Raw genomic sequence first — 18170 nt, forward strand, 5'->3', positions numbered from 1 at the left:
GGCTCCCAAAGGGCCTTCCAGAGGATCATCAGGTGTCTCCCAAGAGGGGTGGCAGCGTTTGAATGGCTGCCATGGGGGAGGTCAGAGATCACAACAGCAACTGGTAAGTAAAAGCATTTCTGCTTCCTTTGTGAATTCTGTCTCTCTGTCCTTAACATAGAAAGGGCCCCGGAAGATGCAGGGTGAAGCATCAATAGAATCTCCCTCTCTTTGGCCACATCCATGCCTCAGGCCTGTCCCTGGGTCTATGGGAGGAGAGGAACATTTAATTTGGGTAAGACTGAAGTGGATGGCACTGGAATGTAAGTTTTACAACCTGAAAAGGTAAGAAAACTGGCATCTGCTGGGGATGTCATAAAGTCCTGGGAAGGGGAGATTCGATGTAGCAGGTTTTCAAGCAGTGACTGGCAAAAAACAAAACCCTACGGCTTGAACCCTCCTGGGCTCACAGTGTTCAATAAACTGCTGACAAATGAAAAATGCTTAGCAAGTAAACACTTGGTGCTACACAAATGGAAGATATTATTCCTAGTCACCTAAAGAAAATTAATATTCAGAAAAGATCTACATCATTTAAATATTGAACAACAAATGCAGCATTTCATGTGCTATTCAACCTGCCCAGCATCCATTTCCTCAACTATAAAATGGGAGTTTTGACAAGGACCACATTGAATAATTGTGAAAGTTAATGAGATGATTTTGTAAAGCATGTAGCACAGGCCTAGGCACACAGGTGATGTTCCAGAAATAACTGTTTTCCCCTTTCTAAGTTTGCAGGGTCAGAAGACACCCCCAGGTTGGGAGGGAAGCATCAGAAAAAATACACTGACCATTCATTTGCATGTTCTGCCATCTAGAGCTGATGGTCATTTATTAGATAGTATTAGGAGGAGCCACAGAAAATCAAGACACTATTGGAGCAGAATGACATACTGGCATTTTTGCATGTATTTCATAACATATTGCTATCCTGGTGTTACTATAGTTTATTTAAAAACGGTGTTCAGAATTCAAAAAAAAAAGTAAAATTATTGAAACTAAATATTTGATATATTTTGCATATAAAATGTATAAGTACATTTTACATAACACTGAACAAAAGTTAAATTTCCAAAACATAAATTATTATTCTAATTTGAATTAATGATAGGGGAAAACAATAAAAGTAAATATACAAAATAAGCTAAACATTACATAAAATGAAGAAAATCAGTCTTGAAAACAAAATGAATTATTTGATTTTTTTTTTTTTTTGGCAAGTATGATATTAAGAACAATATGTATCAATGGCGTCTTCTTGAGTGGTGAGCCTATTGTTTGGGCAAATTTTTTCAATCACTGGAAAAGCTTTTGCATATTTTATACTAGTTGGAGGAATAGTGAGGAGATAAATATAAATTAAATCCAAATACCTTTCCCTGAACTTTTATCTGCAAATAATCTCATGTGATACTATAAAGGCAATCTTTTAGAAATTTTTATTTTTATTAAAGACTAATATTTTCTTGACTATAGTTTTTGTTACTAAGGCCCAGCAGTCAATTTGCAAGACACCTGGCTCTTGGCTTGTGCTATGAAACAGCCTTTGTTCAAACACACAAAATAAATCCATCTGACAGATAAGAAGTTTCCACTATTAGACACTGATTATGTTCCCTATCAAACTGACACCATTGGAAGTGCAGATATCTCAAGGGTAAGACTAAGTCTTTGTTCTTTATAATTCTCTTTTAGGAAGGCTTTCTTTCTTTACATATTCAGGAAACACTAAAAAGGAAAAAAAAACCCACCCAGCTTCTTAAAAGAAGTGAAACTAGAGCGAATTTGATCTGGGAAAATCTGGGTTAGTGTTCCAGTCTCACTCACTCACTCACTCACTCACTCACTCACTCACTCACTCAAATACCTTGAGAGATTATCAAGTCTCCCTTTTAATGCTGGGTTTAACTCTCTAGGTACTTCTCAAAGCATAAATATTTCAGATTTCAGATTTTTAAAATACTGAAATAATGGTAGCATACTGTGGGGGAGGGGGAATTTTCCCTTCTTTTCCCTCATAGTTCTTCTGGTTGATTTAATAATCAAATTGACATAAGACAGATTAACTGATTGCCAAATTTATTACATATGTACATACGGGGGGTTTCATAAAACTATAAGGACTGGGACAAATTGGGCAGTTAAAGCTTCTATGCTATCTTGAGCTAAGGAGAAAGGGAATGATTTGGGGGGCTTCAAAGGGAAGGAAGACAATTTACAGGTAAATGAGACCATTACGTGAACAAATTCTTGCCTTGTCAACCAGAAACAGCAGGACACAAGCAGGAGTCTAACAAACAGACTTGCTAGACTCCTTTCTGTCTGCTCACTTAGGTCATACTTAGCTGTGGTTATTGTGGAAGAAAATGAGGTTCTATAAAAAGTAACTTCACAAAGTGATCTGGTCATAAGTTCCTGACTGGACAGGTCCTGACAGAGAACCATGCCTCAGGCATATAACTTTCATAAGAGGTTTATCTTTGCCTTAAGCAAGCCTTGTCTACTCTTCTGTGCATCTAGGTTAAGACACCTTTCAGGCCCCTTCTGAAGCATGAGCACACAGAATCTTAACTAACCTGCAGTCTGATCCCCACTTTGGTGTCTCCCACCTTCAGGTACTCTTCCTATTTCCTCCTTAATTTCAAATGCATAAAAAAACAAAACAAAACAAAACCTGCAAAACTGCTATTCTCTGGAACATCTGAGAGCTTGCTCTCTGGAATACATCATCAGGTTGGTTCAAATAAACTCTTTAAAAATTCTCTTCAAGTTTGGCCATTTCTTACATCAACATTATTTATGGCAATAGCTCTCTTCCTGGAGCAGGTCTTCTATCTAAATTCTTTTAGGCAGTTAGAGGGAAGAAAGGTTCTTCCAGAGTCTTCTCTTTCTTAAAAAATAACCAGCTTAAAATAATCAATATTCCAAACAAGCAGATTTCAGGGAAGCAAACTGCTCCCCTTAACACCAACAAAATATTGATGCTTTGGTACTTAATGGCATGCTGTACTGGAGTTCTGAAAAATTGAGAGTTGACACTGAATCCCTAATTAAAATCATCTTGCTCAGAAATCATCCTCCGTTAAGTGACTATAGTGTCTAAATTCCTTTATTAGAGTAAGTCACATTGATTTAAGACAACTGTTTAATGACTTGGCATAAATTGTTCATCAGCCAAGTAGTCAAGAATGAGACCCGGACCAAGTCCATTCTTTGTGGATGGACAGGGGAGAGAGAACAGCGTGTAAGGAGGAGTATAATTATGATTTTAGGGTAGAACTTGAGGAGTGACGTGTAGCAGATTGGCCCTGGAAAATCTTGGGCTGCCTCCTGAAGGCAAGGTAGACTTGGGAGAACTGCTGATGGAGTCAGGTGTTTAAAATAAATTTAACTGAGTAAGTTTGGTGATCTAATTGGCTTTATTAAATGATTCATGAATCAGGCAGCATCCTACCTAGCAAGTAGAGAGATACTCTAAGGAGTTGTACAAAATAAAAGGTTTTTATAGGAAGAAGGGTGGGGCAAGGGACCTATTAACATATGAAAGAAAAGATTATTTTAGGCTAGGTCTTCTTTTTTGAGGGGAAGGGAATCGCAGAAGTCTATTTTTTTTCTTCTTCCTCTGGGGGATGGAGAGGGCCCAGGACAGATGACCTCATTGGTGCTGACCAGACAATTCCAGACTGGTTAAGATTACATTTCTGGAAGGAGTCGAAACTGCAATTAGGTCAGGTATTAAATCTAGGTCTTGTACATGGGCTTATTTAGCATGATTCCATTTGAGGCCCATGGTTTTTCTTTAACACAGGAAAGGGCTGGAGGGTGAGTGGATACCTCATCTCCACCATCTCATCTCTACCACCACATCTCCACCTGCACGTATTACAGAGACCTTGTATTAAGCTCAACTAAGAAAATATATCTTAAAAAAGAGATAGTCCATGTTCTTAAAAGCTTGAGGAAGAGGGGAAATCATACATAGTATGTGCAGAATAAGTAAAGAAAGGCACGAATTAGGATAGTCATAGAAAACATTCAAGAATTAATGAAGAGTTAATAAGGCTGCATAAGGAGTGGTGAAATGATTAGTGAAGTATGGGCTCCTATGGAGGGGGATATTTTGAGCCAGATTTTGAGAAGTTGGACGTGGGTTGATAAAGAGGAAATGTCTTTGGCTCCTCTTTTTACAAGGTAATATCAATTCAGAGTGCCTTGTTTTCTGGCAAAAAGAGGAAAATGGGCTAACTTCTGGAGATTTTTCTTTACATGATTTTTCTCTACATGAGGTTTCATAGAACTTTCTAGAATATCCAATATTTTCCTTGCTGTTGGTTGTTTCCTATAAATTAGGTTTAATTACAGTATCTTCCCAGAAGCATAGTTTTGATATATAAAGTGATTTTCTTTCTCTTTTGGGATGAAAAAGAAAGCTAAAGCTTTAATACAATTTCCTTTAAAGCGGCAGCCTTTTCCCCCCCAAGGTAAATAAAATTTTAAGTTGAATTAAGACCAATTTCCTCATATCATATTTTAAATAAGAGATTTTTAAAAAGTCACACGTAGGTCCTGTGAAGAAAATAGGAACATTACAGGAGAAGTACCAAAATAGCAGCCATAGTATTTTAGGCCTGGCAGACTTTAGGTGCAGACTTTTCAAACTGGTGAGCCTCGATAGTCCATAGATATTCACCAAATAGTTTCAATCTACCCAATGTTGTTGTGTTTTTCCACCTGTAATCCAAATTTTAATATAGTAGTTGGGATTTAATAAGTCCAATAATTATCAGATCAAATTTTTAACATAACATTCAAGATTCTATACAAGCTAACAAAATCTCCACTACCTTCAGCTCCTGCCAACTTTGCTTTGGCCATTCAATATTTTTAAGAATTTAAATTTGTTGTCAGCAATTTTCTGTTCCTGTTTCACCCGATACTTTCCCCACACTTGAATTTCCTCCACCTCAGAAGCACTGGAACTCTCTTGGTGCCAAAATTGCGGTATGGTGAGTGGTGAGGTAGATGATGATGGGTGCAATGGGTTGACTCGTGTCCATGAAAAAGATGTTGAAGTCCTAATCCTAGGTACCTGTGAATGTCATCTTGTTTAGAAATAAGGTCTTTGCAGATGATCAAGTTAAAATAAGGTCATTAAGGTGGGCCCTAATCCAATATAACTGTGACCATATAAAAAGGGGAACTGTGAACACAGAAAGAAGAAGGTGACCTGAAGACACAGGAAGAATGACATCCACCAGTGAAGGAATCCCAAGGCTACCAGAAGGTAGCAGAGAGGCATGGGACAGATTCTCTCTCACATCCCTCAGAAAGAATCAACTTTCGACACCTTAATTTCCGATTTATAGCCTTCATAACTGTGAGACAATAAGTTCCTGTTGCTTAAGCCACCCAGTTTGCAGTACTTTCTTACTACATCCCCTGGAAACTCACACAGTAGGGGAGGACCTTCGCCGTTACCTTCCAAAAGAGGAGTTTCAGAGCAGTGCAAATAGAACCCAATGCTTAAAAGTTGAAGTCAAAGCACTTGTAGTAGGTTTTAATATTAAGCTGGTAACTCTGAGTGTCTCTTAAATGTAAAAGTCAAAAGGTGTTTTATTTTTAATATTTAAATCGATACCTAATTTAACTCTCATTTCCCTAGACCTCTGCCACAGTCTGCATGTGATATATTTGAGTTTCGCCTAAACTCAAATTGGACCTCTCAACCTAAGCGAAACTCTTCTGGGAAGATCTATAACATTCCTTAATAATTTGCTCCAGTGTATCATATTAAACAAAAGTGTTCACAGCCAAAAGCCTTTCCAAAACAATGGGTTTATTGAGACATATGCTTGCCAGAAAAGCACCAGGTCATGGGCATGAAATCTGAACCAGCAGCAGCAGCAGAGCTAGATGGAGGAGACAATACATCTGTGGTCCTGGAGTTGATCAGCTTTCTTACACATCTAGAAGGGGGAAGAAAGATATAAGTTGTTTTGAAAGAATTTATGTCGGCTGTAGATAAAGGGAGTGAGAGAGGGTGTAGCCCAGCTAGTTCTGGGATAGGTGCATAGTTCGTAAGGGAGAAACATTTGTTCTTTTGGATTGGTTCGAGGCAACAGTCTAGAAAGTTTATGCATAAGCAAGAAGCAGAGCCGTCTGATGTTCCCTGGTGTCTGGCTATTCTCTTTAGATAGTTGCAAGAATAGCCACTTAGAAATTAATTCCAACATACACTCAGGAATGTAAACAGTCTTTTGTTGGTTTTGCCCTGCAGTCGTTAACTGATCAACCTCTCTTGTCTCTTCCACCCTCAGGCTTGCTGTAATTTAATTGAGAACTTCTCGGAATTGTCTCCTTGTCAATCACATCCTTTAAGAATATTCATTTGCCCGGCCAGCGTGGCTCAGCAGTTGAGCATTGCTCAACTATGATGATCCAGGAGATCATGGTTTGATTCCCGGTCAGGGCACATTCTGGGGTTGCGGGCTTGATCCCCAGCAGGGGGTGTGCAGGAGGCAGCTGATCAATGACTCTCTCATCATTGATGTTTCTCTCTCTCTCTCTCTCTCCCTTCCTCTCTCTGAAATCAATAAAGATTTGAAAAAATTATATATTATTTTGCTTCTATAAATGAATAACCCATGGACACAGATAATAGTATGGGGAAGGACTGGGGGTGGGGCAGATGCAGGGTGGAGGGGATCGATGGGGAGAAAAAAAAGGGAGACATTTGTAATACTTTCAACAATAAAGATAAATTTTAAAAAAGAATATTCTTTTGGGGTTCTCCTTGAAATCATAGCTCAAAGCAAGTGTGTGTTTTTGCATTATCTTTAGTAGAGATAAAAGCTGTGATAAGATAAATGTATGTTCACTGGGGGAAAAGTTTTAAGTTATTCCCCAGTCTTCACCAAGTAACCCAATTTCTTCTCATTTTAAAGGTTTGGATTTCAACTTTTAGTTATTTGAATTCTTAGGGAGGGAACCCTCATCAATTGCTCCATGGTAAGATATAAACTGTTTTCCAGAGTGGCTGCACTAGTTTTTCATTCCCACCAGCAGTGAATGAGGGTTCTTTTCACTGAAACAGTGTGGCCGTTTCTCAAAACATTAAGAATAGAGTTACCATAGGACCCGGCCATCCCTCTTCTGGGCATCTACCCGAAAAACTTGAAAATATTTATTCACAAAGATATATGCACCCCTGTGTTCATTGCAGCACTCTCCACGGTGGCCAAGACATGGAGACAACCGGAGTGTCCTTTGATGGAGAATTGGATCAAGAAGGTGTGGTTCATATACACTAGAGGCTACTACTCAGCCATAAGAAAGGATGAGGGACTGCCATTTACGACAACATGGATGAACCTTGAAAATATTATAAGCAAAATAAGTCAGTCAGAAAAAGCTCAGAACCCATGTAATTTCACTCATATGTGGGATATACAACTGAAACACATAGACAACAAGAAGGTGGTTACCAGAGGGAAGGGGGTGGAGGGTAATGAAGGGTAAAGGGGGCCGAATATCTGCTGATGGAAGATGATTTGACTTTAGGTGGTGGCACACAATGCGATATACAGCTCACGTATCATAGAAATGTGTACTTGAAACCTATATGATCCTATTAACTAATGTCACCCCAATAAATTTAATTTTTAAAAAAATTCCAAGGATGAGAAAAGGTTAATATTTTTAAAAGATATAAACTAACCAACTGGAAATAAATTTTTAGTGCATCAAGTAAAAATAACTAGTTTGCATGCTGAGAGGAAAATTTCCCACAAAATTTCTAGATGGAAGTTAAAGTCCTTGTACACAAGCTCATCAGATAAAAATAACACATGCAGCTATTTAATATTCCCTTGAAAAAGAAAATACAAAGACATGGTGAAATTATTTTGCTCACCATGTCAGCATTCCTTTGAGAGGAAAGAAAGAAAATGATATGTTGTTGGAAGTTCTTTAACTTAGCTCTACAGAGACTGAAAAATATTTTGACTTGCAAAGACACTTTTACAGAGCTGTAAAACTCCCTGTCTCCTCTCCAGACTATCCTGTATACAAATGCATTTCTAATTTTTATAAAATGCTACTTTGATCATTCAGCTCCTTGGTCAAAATCGAGTATGGGTTTTTACTGTGTGTCAGATCATGTCTGCACTTTTCAAGATCCTTGATCATCTCTACTTACCCCAAATTTTTATTTCACATTTCCCCATCATAAAATTTATTACCTTTAGTTTACTGCCTCCCTCCTCCCCTGTCAACTTCAATACATATGAGTTTACACACACAATACTCACTCAAACACACACTCCATATTTCATATTCTGGCCCTGGGATTATTACTTACATTTTCCCCCTTTTCTGCTGTCTGCTTCTAAGTTTTTTCTCTCCTACCCAGATTCTAAACTTCTTCAAAACCCCAATATCCTCCTAGGAAGTTCTGCTTTCCTCTAGGAAGCTACCCTGATGACATTTATCTCAATTTTTCCTGCTACTTATTAAGCATGAGACTATCTTTCCAGTGTTAGTTAAATACCATTTTTATAGTGCTTTCTAATTTTTTATGAACATATAGGCTGTGTTATAATTTTTAAGCTTCTTTTATATCTCTCACAGTCCTGGGCACATAATGAAGCATAATAAACAAACATTCAATTTCAACAACTCCCTTTTTACCTCTTTGGAGAGGGCTGCAGCAAAGACTTAATACAAAGCATCCTTATATGAGGAACCCAAGCTGCCAAAAATGCCCATCAACCCCCTTCTCCTGGGTGGACAAGGGTGATCAGGTTCACCGGCAGCCTTCATAGCTATCACCATCCCCAGGGATCAAGAAAAGAACAACCAGCCCTCCCCACCATCAGATCCACTCTGCCTCTCTCTAAGTCTGAATTCTGTGAGACCTGTTCTCCAGGCACTGATCAAGACTAAAATAACAATTCTTCATAAACCCTATTTTCCTCAGTAATCTTTTGATGCAAGACCTTCAATTTATCATCATCTGTGTTCTGACCTTCATAATACGCATCTCTTTTGACAATATCAGTCCTTTTACTTCTTTCCCTCTGTCTTCTGAAACTTGGCCCAACACACCAGCTAAGTGAACATTCCTTTACTTTATTACATTCATATGAACTTGACATTTCAAAATCAGTTCTCCTGAAGGTTTCATAACACAAGTATCTCAGGGTTAAGATGTGCAGTTCCAAAGTCCATGTCTTCCTCATTTCCTCATGTCACAGCTCCTCCACCTTTTCATGAAAATACCCTATAACTTTGCAGCTCCTGCCAATCTCCCCCTTGCTGTCTTCCATCAATCTCTGTTACTGTCATACCAGAAACCCCTCTCTGTTACTGTCATTCTAGAACGTGCTCAGTAGATTCCCCTAACAGAGCAGAAGGTTTAATATTAATAAAATCCCACTTATCAATATTTCTGCTTCATGGATCAGACTTTTGATGTTATGTTTTAAAAACTCATCACCAAAACCAAAGTCACCTATTTTTTCTTCTGTTTTCCTTTAAAAGTTTTACAGTTTTGTGGCTTTTTTTGTTTATGTCTATAATCCACTTTGAATTAAATTTTGTGTAAGAAAGATTTTTGTCTAAGAAATTTTGTGTGTGTGCATACGGATACCCAATTGTTCCAGCATTAATTGTTGAACAGATAATTTTTTCTCCATGGGATTGCGTTTGCACATTTGTCAAAAGTCAGTTAACTGTTTGGGTCTATCTGGAATGCTCTGTTTTCTGATCCATTGATCTATGTGTCTTTGCTTTTACCAACATCACACTGTCTTGTTCATTATAACTTCAGAGTCGTTACTCTTCTTTAATCGATATGATTACATGAGTTTTCTTCTTTAGCTTGTTCACATGGTAGATTACATTGATTGATTTTTGAATGTTGTACCAGCTTTGCATACCTGGAGTAAATCTCTCTGTCCTCACACCTTTGATCCTTTCATCTTTCCCTTCTCTACAAATAAACTTCACAGTCAAATACATGATCCACCTACCACTTGCTGTAAAGGAGGACCTGTTTCTCCCCAGAGCTACTGGAAATCCCTCCTAACCTCCACCTCCACTCTGACCTCAGCCTTTCCTGCAGTGATGACTTTCTTTTGGTTTGCCACCGTCCTTTCCTGCAGGGAAACATCTCTACCTATTTCATGTTATCCTGCTCAGTCTGTACGGTTCAAATTGGGCCCACTGTCTCCACACCCCATTCCTCTACCCCTGTGGGGAGACACATGACCCAGCTTTGAACTATCGGAATATTCCACTCTCCTGTTGACAAAGGCACCTGACCAAAGCAGTCACTGTCCTGGGGAAGATGGCACTATCTTTTCCTCTTGAAGGGCCTGTCTAAAGAGCAAAGACCGAAGAAACATGCAGAGGTGGGGACACACTTGGCCAACTCAAGGAGCAGCAAGGAAGCCAGTGTGGCTACAGAGGAAAGAGTCAGGGGGAGAGTGGTAGGAGGTCAGTCTGAAGAGAAAGTTAGGCCAGATCTTCAAAACATAGCAAAGAGTTTTGATTTGATTCCAAGAAAAATGGGAAAGAACTGCAGGGGTTTTGCTGGGAAGAAATGTGATCTGATTCACATCATTAACTCCACTTCAAGCCAACACGAAAGTAACCAATTTCATAACCTCCATCCTGAAACCTGCCTCTCCTCAAGATATCTACGTCTCAGTGAGTGGAACAACCATCTACCTTCATGCTCCAACTTCGGATTTTTGCAATACTCCAATTTGTCTTTCTCATCCAATCAATTACCAAACTCTGTTTACTCCAACTCCCACACATTCCTCCAATTTGGCTGCATTTCTTTATTCTCACTGCCATAAATGTACTGTTGCTGTCTCCCCTCCCCATTTTTCATTCTGTTTTCAAACAAATCCATTTTGCACAATGTAGTTCCAACTGACTTTTAAAAATAACAACCAGAAATCATTTCCACTATCTCCACCTAAACACTTTTCTTGACTTCTTACTAACAGATCGTAAAAGAAATGTGCGAGGTTTACCAGGCCTTTCATGGTTTGTTCTCTACTTATGTCTCCGATTTCATTACCTACGAATTTCATTTCTACTCCAGGTATCAGCCACACAGCTCTTCTTTCATTTCACTGAAACCACCATTCAGTTATCTGCCTTAATCGTTCTACATGCTGCACCCTGTGTGCTACACCCCACCTACACCTCCTCCACTAACCCTCCCTTTTGCTAACTCTAATTTTTTATCCATACTTCATGCTAAATGTCACTCATCAGGGACATCTTCCATGATTCACCTCTTCCCCACTATAGAGTAGATTAGATCTTATTTTACTTTTCCATGACACTCTGAATGTATCCTTTGGGATGGTCACTGTCTTCATAATTGTCAAGAAGTGAACATATTTATGTGTCTGCATAGTTAGGGCTTTCAGGGAAAATTTTGCCTGGACTTATGTTAAAGGCTAGGTCTTGAAACTTAAAGATAACTGAATAAATAGTAAGAGACTTGCCTCTCTGGAGATGTGCTTATTTCAAGGGATAAGGCCCTGAGGCCTGGAGACATTCAAAGAATTGTAAACTCTGAGAAATGTGTGTTATATTCCAAAGGATAAGAACCATGGATACTTCCTATTCTCTCCCAAAAGAGAGTTTGGGTACCTTAGGGAGCAAAGTTTCCTTTCACTGTCACACAAAGGGAGAACAGCCATCCCTCTTCTATATTAACTCTCAGATTTGTGAGGAGTTCTTCACCTTAGTACAGACTCCAGTAAGTATAAGGTGACATCTGGCTCTCACTGCATCACCCCAGAAGGGGGACAAATTGGAACCAAGGGAACTGATGCAGTTTTTACTACAAATAAGTACAAAGAGTTTATCCCTGCCCCAGAAATCCTGTATCTAACTCTCAAGATGGTATGAACAAATATTGATATTAAAACATATCAACATTTACAAGTTTAATCTCTATGTTCACAAATAGACTATACTGTCCTTGAGCAAAGGAATCTTTGTGACTCATGACAGTATTTCTAGTGCCTGGCAGCACGTGGTGCTCAAGAAATCTTTGTTGACTGCTTGTTGAATAAGTAAGTGAATTGCCTTGTTGATGTAAGAATGTCCAAACCTGTAGAGAATTATTATAAGAGTTTATTTGAGCCAAACTGATGACTTATTCCGGGAAAGCAAGGTCTCAAGTGCTCCAAAGAATAACAGTTTTGCAGTTCCTTTTATGCATTTGAAATTAAGGAGTGAATCTAAGGAAGATTACATGAAGGGTGGGAGAAAGCAAGGCATGGACTGGATTACAGGATAGTTAACAAGATTTTGTGTTCTCTTGAGGATGGTCACGCCTAGAAGCAGGGGTCTGAAAAGAGGCATTTCAAAAAGGCACTAAACTAGATGCACAGAAACAATGGACAGGGCTTGCTTAAGGCAAAAATAAACCTTTTACTGAAAGTTATATGCCTGGGGCATGACTAGCCACCAAGACCTGCCCAGTTAGGGATTTATGATCAACTCATCTGTGAAATTACTTTCCATGGAACCCCTTTTTTGTCCAAAGCCTCAATGCCTGCAGAATAGCTAAGTGTGAGCAAGGAGAAAGTGAGAGCTGGCCTAACAATGCAAAGCTTCCATGGCTCTGCAAGTACATAGGGCCTTCGGGTCATATTATCTGAAGAAATCCAGGGGCCAGCAACTGGTTGGTTAGGCTCAGTGCTGATGCAGCCAGTGGCAGTGTTCCTTGTCCCCTGTAGATTAGTTAAGTGTCACTCACTTGCATGACCTCACTCTGATTAGTTGCTGTGCCAGGTACATTCCTCAAAGAAACACAGTTTCCTCAGAGCAAAGTATACAGCAAAGCCCTGGAGTACATGGCACCTCTAATCAAATCCCAGCTCTGTCCCTGATAGAGGCAATTTACCAGATTCTTTGTGGCTCAGTTTCCCAGATGTAAAGTGGGTTAAATCACAGATGTTGTGAGGATAAAAGAAATACATTTATGTAAAGGAGTTAATATAATGTGTTGTAAGGGAAAAAAATGAATGAATGAATGTAAAATCCTTAGGAAAATACCTGTCACATAGTAAGTTCTATAGAATTTTTTTTTTTTTTTTTGCCTACTTAGTATTCAATTTTAAAAAGGTTCAGAGGAAGAAGAAGTCTAATGAAACCAATTTGTATTCTAATACATGAAATCATTATTTTGGTCCAATGAAAATTATAGTTTGAAAATCAAGTCAATATTATAACCCACAGATTATCTTTGTTTAAGAAATCATGTCTTCAAGTTCAACGGGTAAGCTTTATCCCTAAAATAATTACCCCTAAATTAATGCAAGATAAGTGAAATCTTGCCCGGAACTATCTGGATTATGTAAAAATAAGAATCACATCTGACTCCATACAACTAAAACTACAGGTATATTTTTAGTTACAAAGAACTATTGTGAGATATTCTAAAAAAAAAGTAAGAAAACATTATCTACTTTCCAATAAGCCAGGGAACTGTTTTCAAAGGCTTTTAAAAATTCATGTTTTGTGCTTGTTTTTGTTATCATCTCACAAGATGAAATATGATAGCTAGAAGAGCAAAGAGGCTGCCTGGAAACAACTGAAGCCTAATTGTTACTCTAATGGCTTAAGTTTCTTTTTATCCATTTGACAAACAATTATTTTGGTAAAGTGCTGTGTTTGTCTATGTGCTGATTTATAATGTGTAGTGAGCCAGCTTCTCTTCAGTGTTCATGGAGGTACAGCCTTGTGCAGTGACCTGAAAGGGACCTAGAAGGGGTCATAAATCGCATTATGTAACACCTGGCCCCGCCATTCACCCAGCTTTTGGTTGGATAGCATTACCAAAGACATCAAGATCCAGGTTTGACGTCTGCCTGAACAGGTTTCAGCCTTGCTCAGCAGTTTCAGGTCACAGACTATACTTTGACCTAAAAATCTAACCCTGGAGTCATAATCAGGCAAGGAGGGATATTAGAGCAAATGTGTTACCAATGATAGTGCATGCTCACATTATATGAACTCACACCTGAAGGATGGTACTTCATTTTTTTTTTCTATCAACTTTGTATAGGAGCTTAGGATCCAGTATTTAATACTTGAAGAACATGTTTATAAAATAGCTAATATTACACAAATTGTATGTGTGAAGGAATGTTATATATGCTTTACATATATTAACTCATTTTAATTTTTCAGCACCCCTCTAAGGAAGATGCTGTAATATTATCTCCATTTCACACATCAGAAAATTAAGACAGAGAGAGAAGTTATGTAACTTTCCGTGGCTATTAAGTGGCAGAGCAGGGATGGAAATCTAGGGAAGTTTGGCTGCAGAGTCTACATGCCTGACCACTGTGACACTCAGGTGAAAATCTGCTGTTTTCACACGTCAAGGAACATACCACAGATGCTCTCTTTAGTTATTTGAGTGTTAAATTAATTTCCCATTTGAGAAAATTGTGTTAATTGCCACATTGCATTTTGTAAATAAACTGACAGTGAAACACATGATCTTAAGATTTTAGCAAACAGAACTCTTTCGATCCTTTTACTATCCTAGTAAATGTCTCCTTGATGCCATAGGTACCACATCCAGACATTCAGACGTACCCTTCCCAACCTCTCCTGAGATACTTTCTTCGTGGTCCTCCCATTTCCCTCACATAAATTGTCCTCTTTCGGCCTATTCACTTTAGGCTGTAATCACCTTTTCTTCTTCAGATTTCTACAGCAATTAATGATAGTGCATTTGCCTGACTCTGTATATTAGAAATTTTGGAATCTCCTCTATTGTTAACTTGAACTGTTATTAAAATCTTTGGTCAACTTCTCACTTGTTTGTGCCTCTTTAACTGTTTAATGGAACTCTGAGCTCCAGGAGGGCAAAGATGAAGTCTTAAGCTTGAAATAGAATATTTAATTTAGTTTGTGTGTATATATTACAGCCATGATCCATCTGGAAATAAAAGTGAATCTTTCCCAGGTTGAGAAGAAATGATGTGGGTCATTAGAAATACTATTAAAATGGGTTGCTTTGGTTTTAGATCAGTAGAATAATCTGCTCACTTAAGAATTATTTCATTGCTATCTTCTGTCTTCCCAACTCATCAAAAATATATTAATCAAAAAATATTGCTCAATATCTATTCTACATGAAACAGGTTTAATATTGTGGTTTCAAGTAGGTATGTGTAATTCATGGTCCTGGGTTGTAGGGAACACACAATCTAGTAGGGTTTCTGGATTTTACATCTCTATAATATTTAGCTAGCAACCTAAGGAATTATGTAATAAATACTAAAATCGTCCTGAGCATGTGAGAGTTTAGAGGAGGAAGTTGAAAGAGAGGGCACTTTAAACTGGGATGCTCTGTCTATGGAGGTGGAGTTGAGCAGCATTTGGAAAAAACAAACAAACAGAGAAGAGAGAAAGGGCTTCCAGGCAGGCATATTTACAATGAGAAAAAGGAAATAACGTTTGTTCTCTATTTAGAAGACAATATACTGAACAGTTCAGTAATGAAAGATATAAGTTGTAAGATTGGGATGTAGGTAGGATTGTAGAAAACTATAAATATCAGATTCTTAGGCACTGGGAAGCCAGTAAAGGAGTTGAGCTTAATAGTGACTATAAGAAGCCTAGTTTGGACTGAAGAGAGATTGGAGGCTGAGTATTCATTAAAGAATCATTAGAAAATATAGATTTAAAAACCTTAGCATTGGAAGTGCCTTCCTTAAACAACTAGACCTCATTTAGCTAGAAGAGAAAACTGCAATGCAAATACATAAAGAACATAGTAGAAGGCTTTTCTTTCTGTTTTCAAATTTTTATTTTATTTTCAGATCACAAACTTACACTTTAAAAAAATTTTGTTGACCTTAATAATGAATTTAAAAGACTGAGTTGAGAGTGTTGCTCAGTTGACTGAGCATCGTCCCATGCACCAAAAGGTCCCTGGTTCGACTCCCAGTCAGGGCCCATGCTTGTTTTGGGGGATCAATCCCCAGTAGGGGGTGTGCAGGAGACAGCCAATTGATGATGTTTCTGTCTCTCACTCCCTCTCCCTTCCTCTGTCTCTAAAATCAATAAAAACATAAAAAAAAAAAAAAAAAGACTGAGTTAAAGGCAAAACTATCAAAGTATATTTTGGGGCCGGAAACACATTAAAGGGCATAGTTTTAATGGAATTGATTTTAAAACTGAAGACTTTGTCATTCAATAGACTATTTGTCTTAAGTATTAAAGCATCCCTTTACATTTATGGGAAATTGTATACTAATAAATAATTCCTAGCTATATTGCTTTATTTGACAACCAGTCCTATGTTATTTTCATTATGTTAAATAGTAGCAGTAAACATAAAAATGATGTCTCATAATTCATTGACAAACTATTATTTTGTTGCTGGATTTATCACAAAGACATCTCACATAATTTTCACATCATTTAATAAGTCCAACATGTTTTCAAGGTTACTGACATTTCTGTTGGTTTTGAGTAGCTTTTAATGTTTATTTGCACTTGGGTAGAAACTGAAAAATCTAAAAGACAGTTGCTCATTTCCATTAAATAGTTTTCATTTAATCCAAGTTGAATAAAAGGGAAGAATAGTTATAAAACCCGAAACACCAACCCATTTTGTTCTTTGAGTGCCAAGAAATTTTCTTACTCCTAATAATTTTTATCCAGCATTTAATTTCTATTGAAATATGAATAATTTCCAGTGGCCAAAGGCCACCAATGAAGAGCATTTAAAAAAAAAAAAAATCAGTTGAAATTTAACTTTTCAAAAAAGTTAGTTTAGAAAGTTTTACAGAGTTTCTACAATGTTGTAAAACTTCTTATATACCATTTAAAGCAAAAAATCTTATAAAATTTGATGTGCATTTATTTAACACAGAGTTCCAATCTGCCTTTAAATGTAAGGATGCTGTTCTACGGGCAGAAGTTTATTTACGTGTTTATTCAGCTATTTACCCGGAGAATGTTCTTTGAGTGCCTAAGTAACTGTGATGTAATGTAAAAAGTGGAAAATCAGAAAAAGATATGTATGGATAGAATGCTAATAGGGATAGCATTCCACTGCTCTAAATCTTCACGGTTGAGGGCTTAGGGACTTTTTACATAGGCTCCTGTGAAATTATGAAAGTCCCTCAATTGTTTCACCAGGACAGACCAAGTACATTTGCACTGTTGGTGCACACTGAAGTGTAAGTGCAATACCTGAAAGTATAGTAGGGGAACATGGAAAGAAATTATCAAGGTCCATGCCCAAACAAGCTACCAGTTCACCATGATCTCTCTTTCTGTCTTTGCACATGATATTGTAGCTAAGGTCACATGCTCCCACCATTTCTTGCCAAATTTGAAATTTAAGAGAAACAGTATAAAGATAGTTTTGATTCAGCCCACTTTGTTGGACTTGAAAATTAGCATCTTTCGGGGTATACACATTGACTGTGTCAGAAAGATATATGTGTGTCTAAATGAAGGATTGTGGAACTTGATGTCTTCCAGTTTTTATGGAAATGTGGATGAAGATTCTGAGCCTATGGAGTGAATGAATTCCCTACCTCCCAAGCAGCTTAATCCAAGGGACTTTACTACTAAATCCCATGTGTACATGCTTGCTTGTGTGTATGCATACGCACATGTACTTCCTTCAGATGAGGTGCAGTGTCGAGTGTCCCTGATGAAGTGCTTTAGTATAGTTTCTTTAGGGTCTAATGTCTTGGTTGATGGCAGTTTTTATTCAAATACGATTATTCTGACAAGGTTTTATGATTTAGTTTTGGAAAATTCAGTCCACTAATTTTATTTTATTTGAATTTCCCCTTCTTCCCTCCCTCTCTCCTTCCTTTCCTTTCCATCCTCTCCCTTTCTTTTTTCTTTGCAAAATTTTACCAAATAGGGGCACTGTGGAGGTGGGCAAAGGATGTTGTTTAAAGATAGAGTAGAATTAAATTAGTGACAGTGTGGAAATAGCAAAGACAAAACTTGCCACCACTTAATTTAGTAATGTGTATCCTAATTCTACTTTATTATTATTCAGATATTTAATCCAGAAGTTGTTTGGGAACCTAAATTAGCTAAGT

The sequence above is a fragment of the Miniopterus natalensis genome, chromosome 10 (assembly GCF_054644295.1).
Source record: "Miniopterus natalensis isolate mMinNat1 chromosome 10, mMinNat1.hap1, whole genome shotgun sequence".
NCBI lineage: Eukaryota > Metazoa > Chordata > Mammalia > Chiroptera > Miniopteridae > Miniopterus > Miniopterus natalensis.